Below are 18,360 nucleotides of genomic sequence, written 5' to 3' on the forward strand. Positions count from 1 at the left end.
TGACTTCAGCTCAGGTCATGATCTCACGGTTGGTTCGTGAGTCTGGAACCCCACATCAGGTTCTGTGCTGACAGCTCAGAGCCTGGAGCCTGCTTCAGATGCTGTGTCTCCCTCTCTCTCTGTCCCTCTCCTGCTCACACTCTGTTTCTCCCAGCCTCTCAAAAAATGAATAAATATTTTAAAAACATTTTTTAAAGTAGTAAATATTTTTCTCCAAGTGTCACCTCCCCATTGCTCCATTTTCTCTCCCCCTTTCCTGAAGTTTCTTGTCTTCCCCTTGACATTTAGTCTCCAAAGAAAATTAATAATATCATTTATACTAAGATGGAAATCATCCTCTTTAAATAAGCTACAAATCAACTAAGGTATTTTTGTTTAATAACATGCGAAGTGCAAACCAAGCAGCAACCCTCCCAAAATATGTTTAAGCCCTAATATGTTACTTAAATGGCAAATGAGACTTTGTAGATGTAATTAAAATCATGGATTCTGCGATGGAGAGATTATCCTGAGTTAACAGAGTAGGCCCAATCTAATTACCTGAGCCTTTACATGCAGACCACCTTTCCCACCTAAAGTCAGAGAGATGCAATGGAAGATGATGCAGGAGACATTTGGATTGTGAAAGGGATTCAACCTGCCTTTATTGGCTTTGAATAAGGAGAAAGAGAGCAAGGAGCTAAGGATGTGGGCATCCTCTAGAAACTGGAACAGCCCTGAGCTAAAAAGCCAGTAAGAAATAGGGACTTCAGATCTACAAGGATCTTCAGATCTTAAGAAACTAAATTCCATCAAAAATCTGAAGGTGCAAGAAAAGACTGTCCCCTCAAGCTGCTACAAGGGAACACAACCCAGCCAACACCTTGATTTTAGCCTGGTGAGACCCATGTTGGACTTCTGGCTTATGCAGCTATGGAACAGTACATTTGTGCTGTTTTAAGCTACTAAGTGTGTGGTAATTTCTCATATCAGCAATGGAAAATGAGTATAGGGCATTTCTAGCACTGTGAAGGAGCTTTCCCAGAACTGGCCAGGCTTCTCTATGCTTACCCTCAAATCCTTCTGTAGAGGGATCAGGTTAGTCCTGCAGGAAGCTGACCTGAAGGTGTAACCCAACCCAAAGACCTCAGAGGATTCAGGAAGCCAAGTTCTACCCAAGGGTCCATTGAGCTTCAATCCCAAGATAAGGTAAGACACTGGAATCTCCACTGTTGTCAGGCCAGAGGAAAAGAAATGCTCTAAAATAGCACAGTCCCAGAGAACTTTCTGATCATGGAGGTGTTCTATATCACTGCTGCCCAATATGGTAACCATGGTCACATATGGCTAATGAGCACTTACAATGTGACCAATGTGAGGGAGGACCTGAATTTTTATCATATTTAACTTTGTTTAGTTTACATTTACTTTTTAAAAAATATTTTTTATTTATTTTTGAGAGACAGAGAGAGACAGCATGAGCAGGTGAGGGTCAGAGAGAGAAGGAGACATAGAATCCGAAGCAGGCTCCAGGTTCTGAGCTAGCTGTCAGCACAGAGCCCGACGCAGGGCTCGAACCCACAAACCGTGAGATCATGACCGGAGCCGAAGCTGGAAACCAGATGCCTAACCGACTGAGCCACCCAGGCGCCCCTACATTTACTTTTTATATCTGTATGTGGCTAGTGGCTACAGTGCTGGACAGAGCAGCTCTAGAGAACTGAGTCCATCAACCCCTCTTTTTCACCTCAGCTCAAAAAGGAAGTAGCGACACAGAGAAGGTTCACACAGAGACACTACTCACTGCTCCCTGATATTTGCTGCAGAACTGAGGAGAGAAACAGAGACAGCTAAGAGAGAGGAAATATGAAAATGTCCACAACAGTAGGTACATGCTTTCTAATTGAGACAGTAAGCTTCTGTACAGCCTATAGGGTCAGATACTCAAAGAAAGCCACCAATCCAATGTGAAACTCAGGACAACACTCCAGAATGGAGGCAGGACCAAGAAAGAAGAAGTGGATTCTGGGGCTCCTGGGCAGCTCAGTTGGTTAAGCAACTGACTCTTGATTTTGGTTCAGGTCATGATCTCATGGTTCATGGATTTGAGCCCCGCATCAGGCTCTGCACTGGCAGAGCAGAACCTGCTCAGAATAGTCTCTCTCTCTCTGCTGCTCCCCCCAACTCCCACTCTCTCTTTCTCTTGAAATAAATAGACATTTATAAAAAAGAAAGAGAGAAAGAAAATAATAAGTGGGTTCTAACAAAGTTCCTACTCAAGTTACCATGGTCTCCGAGCTTTACCAACATCAGAATATGATCGGTAATTCACAACCAAAGCACACAGGGAATGCATTCACTTTGTTAAAATAAAACAGACTGTTTTGACCACTTCACCAGCTCCATACACCTGACCAGTCAGAATCAGGGCAGTCTCCCTCTTTCCCCTTCCTCAAGGTTCTCCTCACTCCTCTCTGTGATGACTAGAAGCAATACCAAGCCCAGGGCCCAGAGATGAGCTCCTCAGGCTCTAACATCCTGCCCCAAACATGACTCTCGATCCTTACCCTTTACCTCTTATCATAAATAAGGCAGACTAGCATTAAATAAAACAACAATGATCAAAAATTTGGGAATTATCTATAGGAGTACAAAATAAATATATAAAACACAAACAGTAAAATATGGTTTTGTAAGTGTTTAAAAATGTTTATTAATTTTTGAGAGGGTGGAAAGAGCAGAGAAAGAAGCAAATGGAATCCCAAGTGGGCTCCATGCTGTCAGCACAGAGCCTGATATGAGGCTCGAATCATGACCTGAGTCGAAATAAAAAGTCAGATGCTCACTTGACTGAGCCATGCAGGCATCCCCAAAGTTTTTATAGTCTTTCTGATATCACCAAAATTCTAATAAAGAATCAAAGAGATAATACATTCTTATTACATTTTCTTCCTGCCATGCCTCTATGTGGTGGGCACAGAAAATGATGTCATTCAGTGTAGCAGTTGGGCATGGAACAAAATGGAAGGCTGTGAGTCAAGTGCCAACATCTTTCATGAAGGAGCAGGAAACACCAGGAGTATAGAAGATGGCAATAAAATGGGAGACAGCAAACACCAAATGGCATAGGTCCCAAAGTCTCAGTGTTTTAGGCTCTAAATTGGTGTTAATTTGTTATGCAGCAATAAAAAATTAATACAGAAGAGCTACAGAGCTCTCTGTGCTTTTGAAGAGAAGCCAAGTTTTTCTTAAGACAAGAGTAATATTCTTAACCACTTTAAACCCTAAGGCCCATGGCCCTCCTTTAGTTGCATACGTTCACAAAGGCAGAGAAGGAGACCATTGGTCCATTCAGCCTTCTCCTCTGGATGTATCTTCAGTGGCCAAGAAAGTACTTCCTGGGAAAACAGGCAGCTCTGATATGGCCACTCCTGTTAGCTCCACACTGTAGTGGGGGCGGGGGGGGGTCTTGCTAAATTTCTCAAACCAATCCTCACTCAGGGAAAGGTGAGTTTATTGGAATTGCTTCATGAAAATGTTTGCACAGTCCCTGGATTTTACTCAATTTGTATTTTTTTAGTGTTTTGTTTATTTCTTGAAAGAGAGAGAGGGCAGGCAAAGGAAGGAAGAAAGAGGGAAATGCAGAGGATCCGAACTGTGTTCTGCATTAACACTGCCAGCAGGGAGACCAATATGGGACTCAAACTCATGAACAAGATCATGACCTGAACTGAAGTCAGACGCTCAATCAACTGAGCTACCCAGGTACCCCTCAATTTGCATTTTGTAAACAGTCACATGTTTCCCACATATATGTATGGACCTGTCTTTTTACTTTCACAAAACTTTTATTTTTCATGAGAATTTGTATCAGGACTAAAAAAAGTAGCTAACTGTTTCACTGGTCAAGCTCTCTTGTTCTTGGTTAAGCAAAGATGAACTTGTACATATCAAGGATCAATTACTATTAAATTTGATACTCTTCTCAAGCTCCTCTGAGTAATGTATCCTATACTTGCATTTCCTACACAAAAATCACAATTTTCTTAAGCCACATTATTTTTATACTTAATATTCTTTACAAGATATGTTTTTATATTTTTAAATTGAATAATTAACACAGAATATTACATTAGTTTTAGGTGTAAAATATACTGATTCGACAATTCTATAAGTTACTCAAGGTTCACTCACCACAAAAGTATAGTCACCATCTGTCGCCATAAAATGTTATTACAATATTTTGACTATATTCCATGACTCTTCATCTCCATGACTTATTTATTTTATATCTGGAAGTTTGTACCTCTTAATCTTCTTTATCTGTTTCACCTATTGCTACACACCCCCACATACACCCAATTCCCACTGGTAACTACTTGTTTGTTCTCTGTCTTTAAGAGTCTGTTTCTGTTTGTTTGTTTTGTTTTTTAGATTCTACATATAAGTGATATCAGATGGTATTTGTCTTTCTCTGACTAATTTCACTATGAGGACTTGAGGACTATACCCTGTAGGTCCATCCATGTTGTCACAAATGGTGAGACGTCTTCTTTAAATGTTTGGTAGAATTTACCTATGAAGTCACCTGGTCCTGGACTTTTATTTTATTTGTTGGGAGTTTTTTTTATTATTGACTCAATTTCATTACTAGTAATCCATCTGTTCAAATTTTCTATTTCTTCCTGATCCAGTTTTGGATTGATCGCTTCCAAGAATTTATCCATTCATTCTAGGTTGTCTATCTGTTGGCATATAGTTTTTTATAATATTCTGTTATATTTCTTTATGTTTCTATAGTGTCAGTTGTTATTTCTCCTTCTTCATTTCTCATAGTATTTCAGGCCTCTCTTTTTTTCTTGATGAGTCTCACTAAAAGTTTATCGATTGTGTTTATCTTTTCAATGAACCAGATACTGGTTTCACTGATATTTTCTTTTGTTTTTTGTTTTTTTGTTTGTTTGTTTGTTTGGTTGGTTGGTTGGTTTTTAGTTTCTATTCCATTTATCTCTGCTCTAATCTTTACTATTTCCTTCTTTCTTCTATCTTTGAACTTTGTTCTTTTTCTAATTCCTTTAGGTGTGAACACCCAAAAATCTGTATTACTGTTAGGGATATATTGCTCTGACAATGTATAAAGAAACAAATAATCTGAGTTACAGGTGCTAGACAGCTTGCTGGGCTTATGTCCTGACATATGTGTACCAAAGCAAATTGGAAATACATAAAACGGACCCACAGAGATGCTAAAAAACACTTTGAAGCATTACTATTAAAACTATGAGTGTTAAAGATGAATTTTGCTATGTGTAACCATATGTGTATGTGAACTATTAAATATAGCCATGTATAATACATATACATGATCACTGTATTTTCCAATTATTCTTTATTATACTAACTAAAATGACACAAATCCATAAAAATTTTACCTAGCCATATAAATACTTCCTACACGTGTATATTTTGGGGTCAAGCACAGCTTCTGAGACAAAGTTTCTATATGAAATCTTACATATCTCTTAGGTTCCTTCACTGTAAATTATCTTTATCATAACATTGTGAATGTACTTGGTACCATGGAAGTGTACACTTAAAAATGGTTAGGAAGGTAAACTATGTATGTTAGGTACATTTGACCAAGATAAAAAAGAAAAATCGCTTCATCAACCAGGACTTAGAAGGAGGCTATAATAAAGTTACGTAGAAAGGAAAATTTAAAGTTGTATGTGCAGTTCAGTCCCCTCACATGAGGAAAGATAACTCTCTAATAGGGAGAGAGATGTTAGCAAATCTAAATTATTTTATAGACTTGAAATTCAAAGATACCTTCTAAATTAATGGAATAGTAAGAAGTAACAATTCCAAAAACTGTCTATGTGTAATAAAACCTCTAATTTTAGTTGATTGACTCTGTAACTTTTAGAAATCCCACATCCAGACCCACTCCTCAGTGCCGAGCAGGTCAAAGGATGACACCAGTCCACCTGTGGCTGGTGCTTCCCTGTTAATTGTCCATAAATGGAACATTTTTTACACTTACGATGGAGCTCAAACTCATGCATGAGGAAACAATTTACTGCGGCTCTCACATGTAGCATTCTGAGATCTTCAAAGAGCGTTTTTGCTCTCAAAGTCAATTAAGGCTCATTTTATTATGAGCTGACAGTCATTGACTAAGCTCTTGCGGCCTTCCCTACGACCATTTTGGCCAGTTCAGCATTAAATACGACAGTATTCAATATGACAGTATTCATGAGGCCAATTCCTGGAAACCAGCATTATTACAAGACACGTACTGGGCACTTTTTATTGAAAACTCCACAAACAGCTCTGTCAAATTCATCACGTTCCTTCCCTTGCTATGGGAATTTCATAATAGTGCCCTCCAGTGTTTCATAAAAAGCTACCTAAAATAATCCTTCATAGTGTGAAACAAATAATTACATTTAGGAAACTGACATTTTAATTAAACTTACTTTCCTTATAAATTCACTGGTAGTCAGGTTATACAAACCACAGAGGATCTGAATAAACAAAGTTTACAACCAAGACCTTCTAAACACTTCTCTCCAATTCTTAAATATTTAGTAAGGTATTTTAAGAGAAGCCCAAGCCATAATGTAGACTACAGGTAATCAACTTTCAGTTTAATTCTGGTTTTATTGAGAAAAATATTATTTATAACTAATTCAGGTTAAATACTAAAATTAGTCAATGATTTGTATGACCATGTATGTACTTAAGTATAAAACGAGACACTAAAATGTTACCTAGGAAACACAGTCTTGAAGGTTTATAAAAAGACCCAAATGACTTCCAAGTTCTCATAAGACTCTGAAAAAGTAAAAAATTAAACAAAATCCTCAATTGTGCAGATTGACTATGGTGGACGAACCAACATAAGAGGAATCATGGGACCTTGGCAGAGGCAGCAGGAATGTTCCACCAATTCAGGCTAACAATAATAATTTAGATGAAGCCAGTTGGAAGTGATCATTTTTAAAAAGAAAAAAGACTTCTGCATAGTTAAATATGTCCAAATGCCAAACAGTCCTAAATTACTTCTTACCAGTCCTGTAGATGTTGGATTTAGTGGAACTGGGTTTCAAAGCAATCAGTTATAATCTTTAGGGAGCAAAGTCAAGGGGTAAGAGAGTCTGCCTTGCCGATATCAGGGTTATGGGGGCTACAGATCAGCACCACACACTCATCTGCCAAGATGGAGGTCATGGGAGAGAGCAGAGGTCCAGGAAGACAAAAAGGACAAAAAAGGCAGTTTCTCTGGGGAAGAGTCTTCTATTAGGGACAGGGAGGGAGACACAAGAAATAAGGGAAAGGAGTTGTAGCGCAGGTCTTGAACAGGAAAAACAGAAAAAAGGAGGAGGGGTGAAGAAATTAGGACTGCTGGGAATGGAAAGAAAGGGGCAGAGAGGGAATTTCTGCCCCTGCGCATTGGATGGCTTCTACATCCTGACAGGGCCTGATATCTGCATTTAAGGACTTGGTTAGACAAGAGAAAATGAGGGGCAGCCCTTCTGCTCACCAATTAGGTCTGAATCTCAGCTTGGTTAAGGCTTGCACTCAAGTATAGAAATGGTAATAAAAGCTAGATATGCTACATTTAGGACATCAGGTGAAACCTTCCCAGCACCTCACAGAACCGAGAACCTCAGGGCATAACTGAAAGCTTTTAAACAGCCTGAGATCCTGGCATAGACAATAAAAATTTCAAAATCTAACCATGAAAACAGGACTTTCAGGGTCTTGAATGCTGTCACATCCACAGTAGCTACCATGTTGATTCTCTGACACTTTCTCTATGTATTCCTTCCATCCACTGCCTTCTTAATCACACTGGGCTGCTGTCTCTTTGCATTATTTCCAAATCCAGGGTCTGTTTCACTCTGCCATTCTCCTATGAGATCTGACATGTTTTTGCCATTTTATTCACACCCTGTTTTGCTTTCTAGCACACTTTACTGCACTGCTTCTCAGAGCTGTGCCTTCTAACTCCTTCTTGGCCCATTACCAGCCAGATTAATCTTCCTTAAATAACTTGACCATGTTTCTCACCTTCTCTGAAACTTTCAGGAAACAAAAATATATCAACTGCAAGAAAAGAATCCCAGAACTTGCCTATCAAAGCCCTTCACTATCTATTACTGCCATTTCCTGGAATCTGTTGAGCTCGCTGAAATCTCTTTCCCCAAATTTTGAGAGGCTGTTCTCAATGTACTCAAAGAGCTGTGCTCATTTAAAATTCCTCTCACTTCATTCTTTTTATGCAGATAACTTGGAAGTGTGTCTTCTTCTCTCCCTGCCACTTATTCAGCTGACTAGTTCCTATATCATCTTCTCCACAAAGCCTTCTCAATTACTTTAGAAAGAGTAAAAATTAGTGAGTATTGGAAATACAATATACTTGCCTAACACAAATTATTAACCAGACAGTCTCCAACATAACTATGCCCTTTAGACAGGAATCATCAATTGGCAGCAGCGGCCAAGGGACCAGGGTACTACCTTCCCTTCCTGCTAGTCCTTCTCAACTCCTTCGCTTCCCCTCCCCTCCCCATCCCTGCTACTCAGCCAGCCCTCCCCAGGCTTTGCTGCTCAGGAAGAGTCTCTCATCCCAAACATTTGGCATCCAATCTTAATGCTTGAGCTGGTCCAAATCTGGATAGTTGTGAATTTTCATTCATTCATGTATACTTACTTAAATGTCTCCTTAACACCTGACTCTAACTTGGCTGCACACGTGGATCATATGGGGAACTTTAAAAACAATACTGATAACAAGACCCCATCCTTAGACATCTGATTCACTGGCTTGGGTGAGGCCAGTCAATAGTATTTCTGAAAAAGATATCCAGGTGTTCCTAACTTGAATTGGGAGCCACATCTCTAATGCAGAGCTACTGATATTTAAACCCTGAAAGTGTAAAACTAGTTCATAAAGCTCGGCCTTTTTAATTCCTCAAATAAAGAATCCAGAAGAGGGGTGGCTCAGTCAGTTAAGCGTCTAACTTCAGCTTAGGTCATGATCTCATAGTTCATGGGTTTGAGTCCTGTGTCAGGCTCTGTGCTAACAGTGTGGAGCCTGGAGCCTGCTTTGGATTCTGTGTCTCCCCCTCTCTCTGCCCCTCCCCTGCTCACACTCCATCACTCCCTCTCTCAAAAGTAAATAAACATTAAAAATTTTTTAAAAAGAATGCAGGAGATATTATTCATATGACCAATAACTATTTATTGGGTACCTATAAGGACAAAACAGCATTCTAGTTGCTAAAAATACAGCAGTAAACATAGAGCACCTGGGTCAGTCAGTTAAGCGTCTGACTTTGGCTCAGGTCATGATCTCAAGGTTTGTGGGTTCAAGCCCCATGTCGGGCTCTGTGCTAACAGCTCAGAACCTGGAGCCTGCTTCAGATTCTGTGTCTCCCTCCCTCTATGCACCTTCCCCACTTGTGCTCTGTCTCTCTCAAAAATAAATAAATGTAAAAAAAAATTTTAAATACAGCAGTAAACATACAAAAAAAAAAATCCCTGTCCATAGGGTGCTGATATTCCTAACTGGAAAGAAGTAAGGGAAATAATAAATAAAATAAGTAAATTTATATAGTATGTTAAAAGTACTATATAAAAAAAGTACTATAGAAAAAATTAAAGCAAGGCAAGGCAGATGGAAAACAGTGGAGGAAAAGGAGGAGATGGGAGTGATTTTAAATAGACAGCCAAGGATGATCTCATTGAAAAGATGATGGAGCACAGATTTGAAGGAGGCGAGGGAGCACAGGACACATGTTGATGTCTGGGCCAGACTCAGTGCAAAGGCCCTGGGATGGGAACAGGAGAAGCATTTTGGATTGGGGAGCCAGACATACTCTAGCAGATCTAACAGAAAAAAAAAAAAAACTAACAGGAGACATAGCCAAAGACGTGAGTGAAGATGGGCAGAATATATGAAACCTTGTAAAACAAGGTAAGGATTTTATATTTTGCTCTCAGGAATTTGGGAAACCACTGGAGGGTTTGGTGTCAGACTATGCCATGATCTAACTTACATTTTTAAACGATCTTCTAGCTTCTGTGTGGGTCTATAATGAAAAGCAAAGCTGGAAGCAGAGAGAGGCTATACTGCATTAATGTAGTCAATTGGTATCTGACTTGGACCAGAGTGATAGCAGCTGGAGGTGGTATGAAGATCAGATTCTGGATATATTTGAAAGAAGAATCAACAGAATTTTCTGACAAACAGATTATGGAACGTGAGAGAAAAAGGATCAAGAATGATTCTAAGGTTTTTGATTTGAGCTCCTGGAAGGTATTGTTGCAATTAACTAAGATGGTTTGGTAGCAGAGAGGAAGAGTCTGATTTTGAATATGCTAGGTCTGAGATGCCCATTAGATGGCCAAGAAAAGATATCAAGTAAATCTGGAAGTCATCAGCACATAAATGGCATTTACACTTCCAAAATTAATATGTAAAACTATTAATTATATATAAAGATACTAGATTCTTTAGGTTAGCTGGATACAATGAGACTAGCCTTCCAATTTACAGTGAGAAAAAAATAATTAATTGATTAAATTGATAACCAAGCGTACATACTCATAGTACTAAAATATAATACATAGTGGGCTAGCCTGATTCTAAAATAATTAAAAATGCACTGATAGCAATAGCATCCTGAGCCAGCCGGGGCAGTGACAGGCTGGCTTCATTTCCTATCAAAGCACAGTTCAGCCTTCATGGCCCCAGGGCACGTCTCCGTAAAACCAGCTGGCATGTCCACAGCCAGGGTCAGAAACCACCCTCTGTACACCCGCTGATGCTGCTCATTCTCCCACCAGAGCCCTACACACACTGCTCTACAATTTGGTCTAATAAGTGTTCCTCCCACTAGAGTCAAAGGCAAGCAGTAGCTATTCACCTTCATGTCCCCAGTGCCTAACACAGTACTAGATGCATCGAGCTTAATTCATTAAATGCTTCAGCTGATTGAGTAAATCTGAAATTAGGATCAAAACTTTAAAGACATTTTCATTTGTTTACATTTCTAGAAATCAGGTATCTGTCCCTCTAATGCTATCAAATGCAAGATCAAAGTCTCTGAAGCTAAGTGTTTTTAGTAGTGATATTTTTGAACATAAAGTTCACTAAAATGGAAGGATTAAATAATAAAAAAAAACGCAGTCTCATCCCACACAATTAAAGGTCATTTTAGAATAAGAAGCACAATCAGTTCTCTATTTACATATTTGTTTTTAAAATGAAGAACTGTTTTCCTTTTTTTTTTTAAAGCCTCGGTAAATTGTCAGCATTTTGACGTGTGTGGCAGGAATTTTGAAGAGTTCACCAAAACTGTAATCACTGTCTTCTGCTGCAGAAATGTGAATTTGTTAATTGGACTTCTGCATCTTGGTGTACCAATTCAGAACGGATGCTCTGCTCCTCGTCTTGCACTCTGGCAGGCAGCAGTCTCTAATTGACTTTTTTCTAGGACTTGACTTTCCACCAGATCCCTTTCTTTTCTCTATATAAGATTTCTGGAGCTCATAACGAACTACAAACAGCACTTAAAGTTAGCAGCACTAAGCAGCCCTGTCACTTTCTTACCCGGCTAAGAAACAGAACTTATCCTCAATTAAAAAAATAAAATGTTCATGCTGTTTCACTCAAATAGGGGAAAAAAATCAAAGCTTAAGTAAACTGAGGGCAAATTAAGTTAAATGTAAATGCAAGCAAGGAGAGATTATTTCATCTAACTGGACTGGGTGGGCACTTGTCTTTCATTTCTTTGCAACAAGGTCTGAGATCTAGTATTAAAAAAAAAAAAAAAGACAGTCCATGGAATTGGAACCCATCTCAGTCACTGGCATCACATACCACACTTCAGTGTGCCACAAGTTTGGGAAGTACCTTCCGAATAAAAGTGTCACAACCTAATTTTTTAACGTCAGAAAATAAATGAAATTTATTCCAGGACCAACTGAACATTAGCCCAAAACAAAAGTTTGTCATTTTCAAGCCAAGAGACCTGGACGTTGACCTCTTGATCACATGCTATTCAGCCAAACATTCATATCATTCCGTTCTTTATTTTTAAATGTATGCAGCTGAGAAACAAAGTAATGACATTAATGCTTTTTAACTTAAAAAATATTCATATACATATATATTTGACATGCCAGAAATGTTACCAAAACGTTGTACCTACTCACGAGAATAAAATGTCTGTTTTCTACTTTCTTCCTGATTTAGAATTTGCAACTGGGACTCACCTTCACATCAAAAATCTCGTAGCCTTACCCTCTCATTTCTGGGCCTCAGCCTAAAGCCACTGCTCAGAGGAAAAAGTACGTGAATCTTAATTTTGGAAATGACTCTTCCTATTCTGTGACCAGGTACTGTTTCAAGGATTGTGAACCACAAAATGCTGGTGCACAGAATAACCACTAGCAGGGCCACTTCCCATCTTTTGGCCTCCTATACCACCAGGAAAAGACTTCCTAACCCCTGGCGGACCAGCATGAGGCCTCTGTCGATAGGGACCTGCAGCTTCTCTCGGAGGTTGGCCCTGTAGGTCTGGAGCTCCCTGAGTCACTGAGGAAGAAAACGGCTAACCTAGGCACCCATCAGCAGCACTCTCTCCTCTCATTCTCAAAATTGCTTTATTGAGAACAAACAGTTCAAAACATAAATGCCACCCTTCTTCCCACCCTCCCCCTTACAGTACCCAAATAAACCCTAAATATTCCTTCTAGTTGGAAGACACATCTGATACTAACAAACTAACAATTAATCAATTGGATCACCACTACTGGCAAGAAAGGAGTCACTGAATCCATCCTAAAAGAAATCAAGATAGAAGTCTGGAAAAAATGCTATTTCTTCCGCAGTCCTCATTTCTGGCATTGTACTTGACTTAATAGTTCATAGTACTATTCAAGTGCCCCAATCACCTATGATCATGAAAGAATGAACACTTCTGATGTGAGAAAAATCTTAGAAGACTCAAACTTTTTAAAGGGCACGTTAGGATGTATATACTCAAAATCCAAGTCAGGAACTCTCCAAACACTAAATCAGATTTCAATTGTTTTACCTTTGTTTTATAATAATCATTCTGAAAAGCAACAGCACTGGGTTTAAAATATATTTAAATTTGAAACTGGTAAGCTTTATTTAGTTCCTGACTGTGCTAATGGCACTCAAGAGCTAAAAGTGAATGATCTATATCTGTTCTACAGGCAGTATATATCAGTTATCAGTAAGAAATGGTAATCATGGAACTCTAAGGTGGCTCAGTCGGTGGTGTCCAACTCTTGATTTGGGCTCAGGTCATGATCTCACAGTTCATGGGTTCAAGCCCCGCATCGGGCTCTGCACTGGAAGTGCAAAGACTGCTTGAGATTCTCTTTCTCCCTCTCTCTGTCCCTCCCCGATTCTCACACACACACACACACACACACACACACACACACGCACACACACTCTCTCTCTCTTAAAATAAACTAAAAAAAAACAGTAATCAAAAAGAAAATCTTTAAGAAATCTTGATATTAAATAATATAAATCATAAAATTACATTATAATATAGATAATACAATTTTTTTTCAAATTAGACCACAAAAATTTTATAACTTTGCCTTATATGTTAAAGTATTACATTCTGATACAAAGGACTATCCATCTATAACGCTATTCACTCAACCTATTTTGCCCATCTATGAGTAAAAGGCTTCAACCAAGTGAAATGAATTTAAAATAACAATAGCTAGTGTACATCTAAAGTACAGCTTTAATAATCAGATTATGATTTACTTTAGTAATATGTACTCTGAGTCACTTATACCTTGTCATATCAATAAAAAACCATGACCAAGATTTTTGAAAATGAAAAAATAAACAGAGGTAGACATGATAGCATGTTATTCTTAAATTATCAGTCAAAATCATCTAATATATAACTTAAATTAACTAGTAATAACCAATAACTCAAATAACTAGTTAACAACTTCTTATTCAGTCAAATATTTTTCCTTACATTTGCCTCTGTGAAATGGACGTTATAGATTATAGCACTGAGGAACACTTAAATTTTGTTTTTGCTAGGAGCATGTATAAAAATTATCTTTTGATAATTAAGCAACTAGTCCACTATCCTATTTTGGGGACTCACCATGGCCTTGTAGCTTCATTATTCTTAAGTGTCACATAGCTAACTGTCCTTATCTCTCTAGCTATTGCTTGTCTAGATCCAGAACAGAAGTAAAGCTAGTTCAAGGAAAGATCAAGATTAACTTAAATCTTAGATTATGTGTAATTCTCTGCTTTGTGCTTTGATCGCCACCATTACAAGATCCTCTGAGAGGAAATAATTATTGGTTCTATTCTCTTAAAGGGACGCTCATGTAAGAAACCTCTGAATGATGCAAAAAGAAAGGTGTATTAGGGTATAAACAGGAAAACAGAAACCACTATAAGTATTTATTAAATAACATGAAGGAAATTTCATTAAGGAAATTGGTTATTCTGGTGAAGCAGAGGCTGAGAGGAAAAACTGGAGAGACTAGAGTAAGCCAGAGATTTTGCAACAGCAGGAAGAACATGCACCCAAGGCTGGAGGGACAAAAGGAAGGTGAATGTTACTGGAACCCATGGGCTATGGCCATCCAATACAAGCTGGAGCTGCAGGGGATCTGTCCAGGGCTAAAACGGAGGGAAAAAGCTTTTGCCAGTGACATTACCTGAGACAGAAAGGGAGGGAGAGAAATACCCTAGCTTCTCACTTCTTTTGACCTGGCTGCCTCCCACCAAATGCAGCCTGGAGAATAAAGACCCCTGTGATGCAAAAACACATGGCACAGAGAGAAAAAAGGATCTGGGGGCTAACAGACCCAGGGTGACAACAAAGTAAAAGGAGAGGGTTAGGAGATCCAGTTTCCAAAAATAAAAAAAAATAGCAGTCAATCTAATGGAAGTTCTTTATAATAACCCAGAGGCATAACTGCCAGTGTATTCCTGCAACTTGCCTGAGTAACGCAAGGGGCTAACCAACTTTGTTTTCTTTTCCATCTAGATGAAAGCTGTAAAAGTCATCACTTACACTGATTTCTCAGGCATGGGGATATTGTTTCATTTTTAAAGATCCAAGATTGATAGCCAATTGCATGTTGAAAAAGTACCTTTGATCAAACACAATAACCAAGCATTTCCTCTAGTGAATATAACAGAGAAAGCTCCAGTGGGAAGCTTTCTCTTGGAAAAATAAAATGTTGATGGCCAATCATCCCACTAGGATACAATCAATTGAAGGGAAGTCTACAGGAGGGGAAGCAGCTATGTTCCTAAAGCTTTTGTAAATACAGTGTGATCAACAGCTTTTGTGTAAATGCCTGTGGTACCTCTGGGCTGGACAGCAAACATGTGAGGAGCTCAACTGCCTTTAGTCAATGGACTAGACTGGCCTTTATTATTGGGCCAGTGTGTCTGGAGAAGAAACAGCCCAGAACCAAACTTTATTCCAAAAATGATTATGGAAAATAATGAGTAATAATATGTTGGCCCAAATTCTGGTTAAATACTGAGGATTCAAGCTAAAATTTCAGAACACATACCTCTACTGTCACACAAATAAATTAGCTTTTGACTAACAGAGAGTTACTATGGAAATGAATTCCCTATTGTCCAAGAATGCAACTACAATAAAGGAACAACATAATTCATCTTCCTTTCAGTATCCAGGAGCCCCTTCATCATTATTAATATTGTGCTGTATTAAACAAAACTGTAAGAAAAATCTGGTTATTTGGTTTCTGAGTAAGGATTAATGATTGACATGGTGTGAGTGTGTACTGTGTTTAAGTATGTGTGTGAATGAATATATAATATGTTCATACATAGACGCTTCCCTGTGACTAAAAAAACTGCCCGGGTGCAGTTAAATTAGGATTTAAGTATGCAGTTAAATTAATTGAAAATAAAACACCGTTAAATATTGTATAATAGTTCAAAACTATTAGGTGAATATAACTGTCAATGATTTTATATAATTGAATATGTCCCTTAAATAAATTTGGATTCTACTTAACTCTAATTCTCAATAAATGTTTATTTTAAATTAATAAATGAGATCTGCTTACTTCATTTTTTCCCAGTAATATATTTCCTCATTAAGTTTCATTATAATTTATTCTCATTAGGCCACAAATATGGTTTCTCTAATTTGGGCAGTCTGTTAATGTTGGGGTCCCATCCGTGTTTAATATTACTATTTATGTGGAAAGCACAAGACTGAGTGAAGTAAACTCACACTGATCCTTAAATAAAATTTCTCTCACAAAACAGTGAGTGAATTTGAAACTCTAAGAAAGCATGAAAGCAAATCTCCTAATCTTTCTTAGATAAAGACTGACCTCATGTGTTAGAGACCAGAGAAATAAAGTTGACATCTTTTTTCATATCTGCCTCAAAACCACAATTTATGAATAAAGATTGTGTGATAAAAATTCAAGGGATAAAATGAGGATAATATAAGCAAAGTAAAATAATATTTAAAATATAAAAGCCAAGATCCAAGAAAGGCCCTTTCAAAAAAGATTGCCAACTTTCTTCATTTTATATTATATATTTATATTAAAGCCTGAAGCAACCATTTTATCAAAGGATAGATATAACAAAGAAACTCATCTGTTCATTTTAGTTGTTAGGACTTCCACAGACTAAGCCATTTGAAAGAAGAATTCATTACTTTTACTCATGTCACATTGATATATCCTGCCATTGTAGTTGTTGAAATGAAAATGTAGCACAAACAAACATATATTACAACTAGAGTGTGAGCAACAGAGTTATAAAATATAAAAAGAATTGCCTCATTGGACAGATATTATCATTTAACAGAATAAAAAACTAAATGTGACAAACTGCTACAGCTGATGTAAATACTGCCTATATTAATTTAGAAAAGTAAAACTCAAAGTCACTAACTTGTGCAGTAATAATAAGGTACAACAGTATATTCCCTCTATTCAGTGTACTGCTATTGTAGGAATTTTTTAATGATTTTATTAAAAATACTATTTTAGTTGTTCATGAACAACTTGTTGTTGCATGAACTTACCCATAAGGGCTTTGACAGGGAAAGAAAGACAAAACAAAACAAAACAATGAAGAGAAAACATATATGGTTATTAATCTTAAGACTGAGCATTGGCACTGAGATAGAAAAAAAAAAGATCCTAAGGATTTTAAATAAGGTTTATTTTCATGAAAATTTATTTTACATTTTTATTTTAATGAAAGAATAATGGTGGGATAGGTCTAAAGAGTTACAGGGAACTTTTGTACATAGGGATGAATATTTTTCTCATTACTCTATTTTTTACTGCTGTAGGGATAGCCCACGCACTCTTCCTCTAGGACCCTAGTGGTAGGTAGATGCTATTAGCATCCCTATTTTATAGATGAGAAAATTGAGGCCAACAAATTAGGTGATCTGCCCCCAGGTCATACAACCAGTCTTCAAACCATCAGTTTTGATGACAGCAGTAAGTGGTTTGCTGTCCACTGCAAACTTAAAAAAAAAAAATCAATTAATGGATCACACCAGATCTAGATAATCATCACCTATATTTTCAACAGTCAGGTTTTGGACTCAACTCTAAGCCTCTGAAAGGCTTGGTCATCTCACAAACACCCCCTCAGAATACTCACTGGCTCATACTCACTACAAAATATTTTAGAGCAGAATGAATTTAAAAACACATATTTTTCCATATCTCAAAATAATACTCAAGTACTATAATTACTTAGAAACAAATGAAATAATAATCTATGACTAAACAGCAACATCACCCTTAGGGCAGCAAAACATTTTATTCTGACTTTAGAATAAAGCACTGTAAACTGATTGGTTGTTTGGAAATTTAAAAGGCAAGAAAGTTCATCTTTCATTTCTAGTCTCTGGATACACAAGAAAAGGAAGACAAAAATTGAGTTAGTTGCATGAATGAACATTCTTCCAGTTACTTATGTTAAATTGACTGAAAAAAATCAATTTTGTTTTCCTTTAGAAAACATTTCATACTTTCAACCATAAGCACTTTTAAAATATGTGGGGTTTTTTTAAGTTCTTTAAATGTTATTATGGTCCAAAAAAATCAGAAATTTTGGCATTTTGTTTAGTTGTCCTTTACCTTGCCCAAAAGATTCTGTTTAAAAACAGAAACAAACATTAAAAACTTCAACCAAATCCATACCAGACATATCCCAAGAATTCAAGTCATGTTGATAAACTGAGTAACTAAAGCAACAGTAAGACCTAATATAACATCAGAATTAGTATTATTAACTAATTAACACTCACAGCT

The 18,360-nt window shown here is 37.5% G+C and overlaps 1 protein-coding gene across 1 annotated transcript in view; it reads right to left on the reverse strand.

The window, feature by feature from the left end:
• Positions 1-18,360, reverse strand: part of FBXL17 (F-box and leucine rich repeat protein 17) — a gene marked incomplete at its 5' end in the record, with an annotated part of 472,906 nt that overhangs the window by 301,224 nt on the left and 153,322 nt on the right. The window lies entirely within an intron of this gene.

This window comes from Suricata suricatta, chromosome 6 (assembly GCF_006229205.1).
Source record: "Suricata suricatta isolate VVHF042 chromosome 6, meerkat_22Aug2017_6uvM2_HiC, whole genome shotgun sequence".
Lineage (NCBI taxonomy): Eukaryota > Metazoa > Chordata > Mammalia > Carnivora > Herpestidae > Suricata > Suricata suricatta.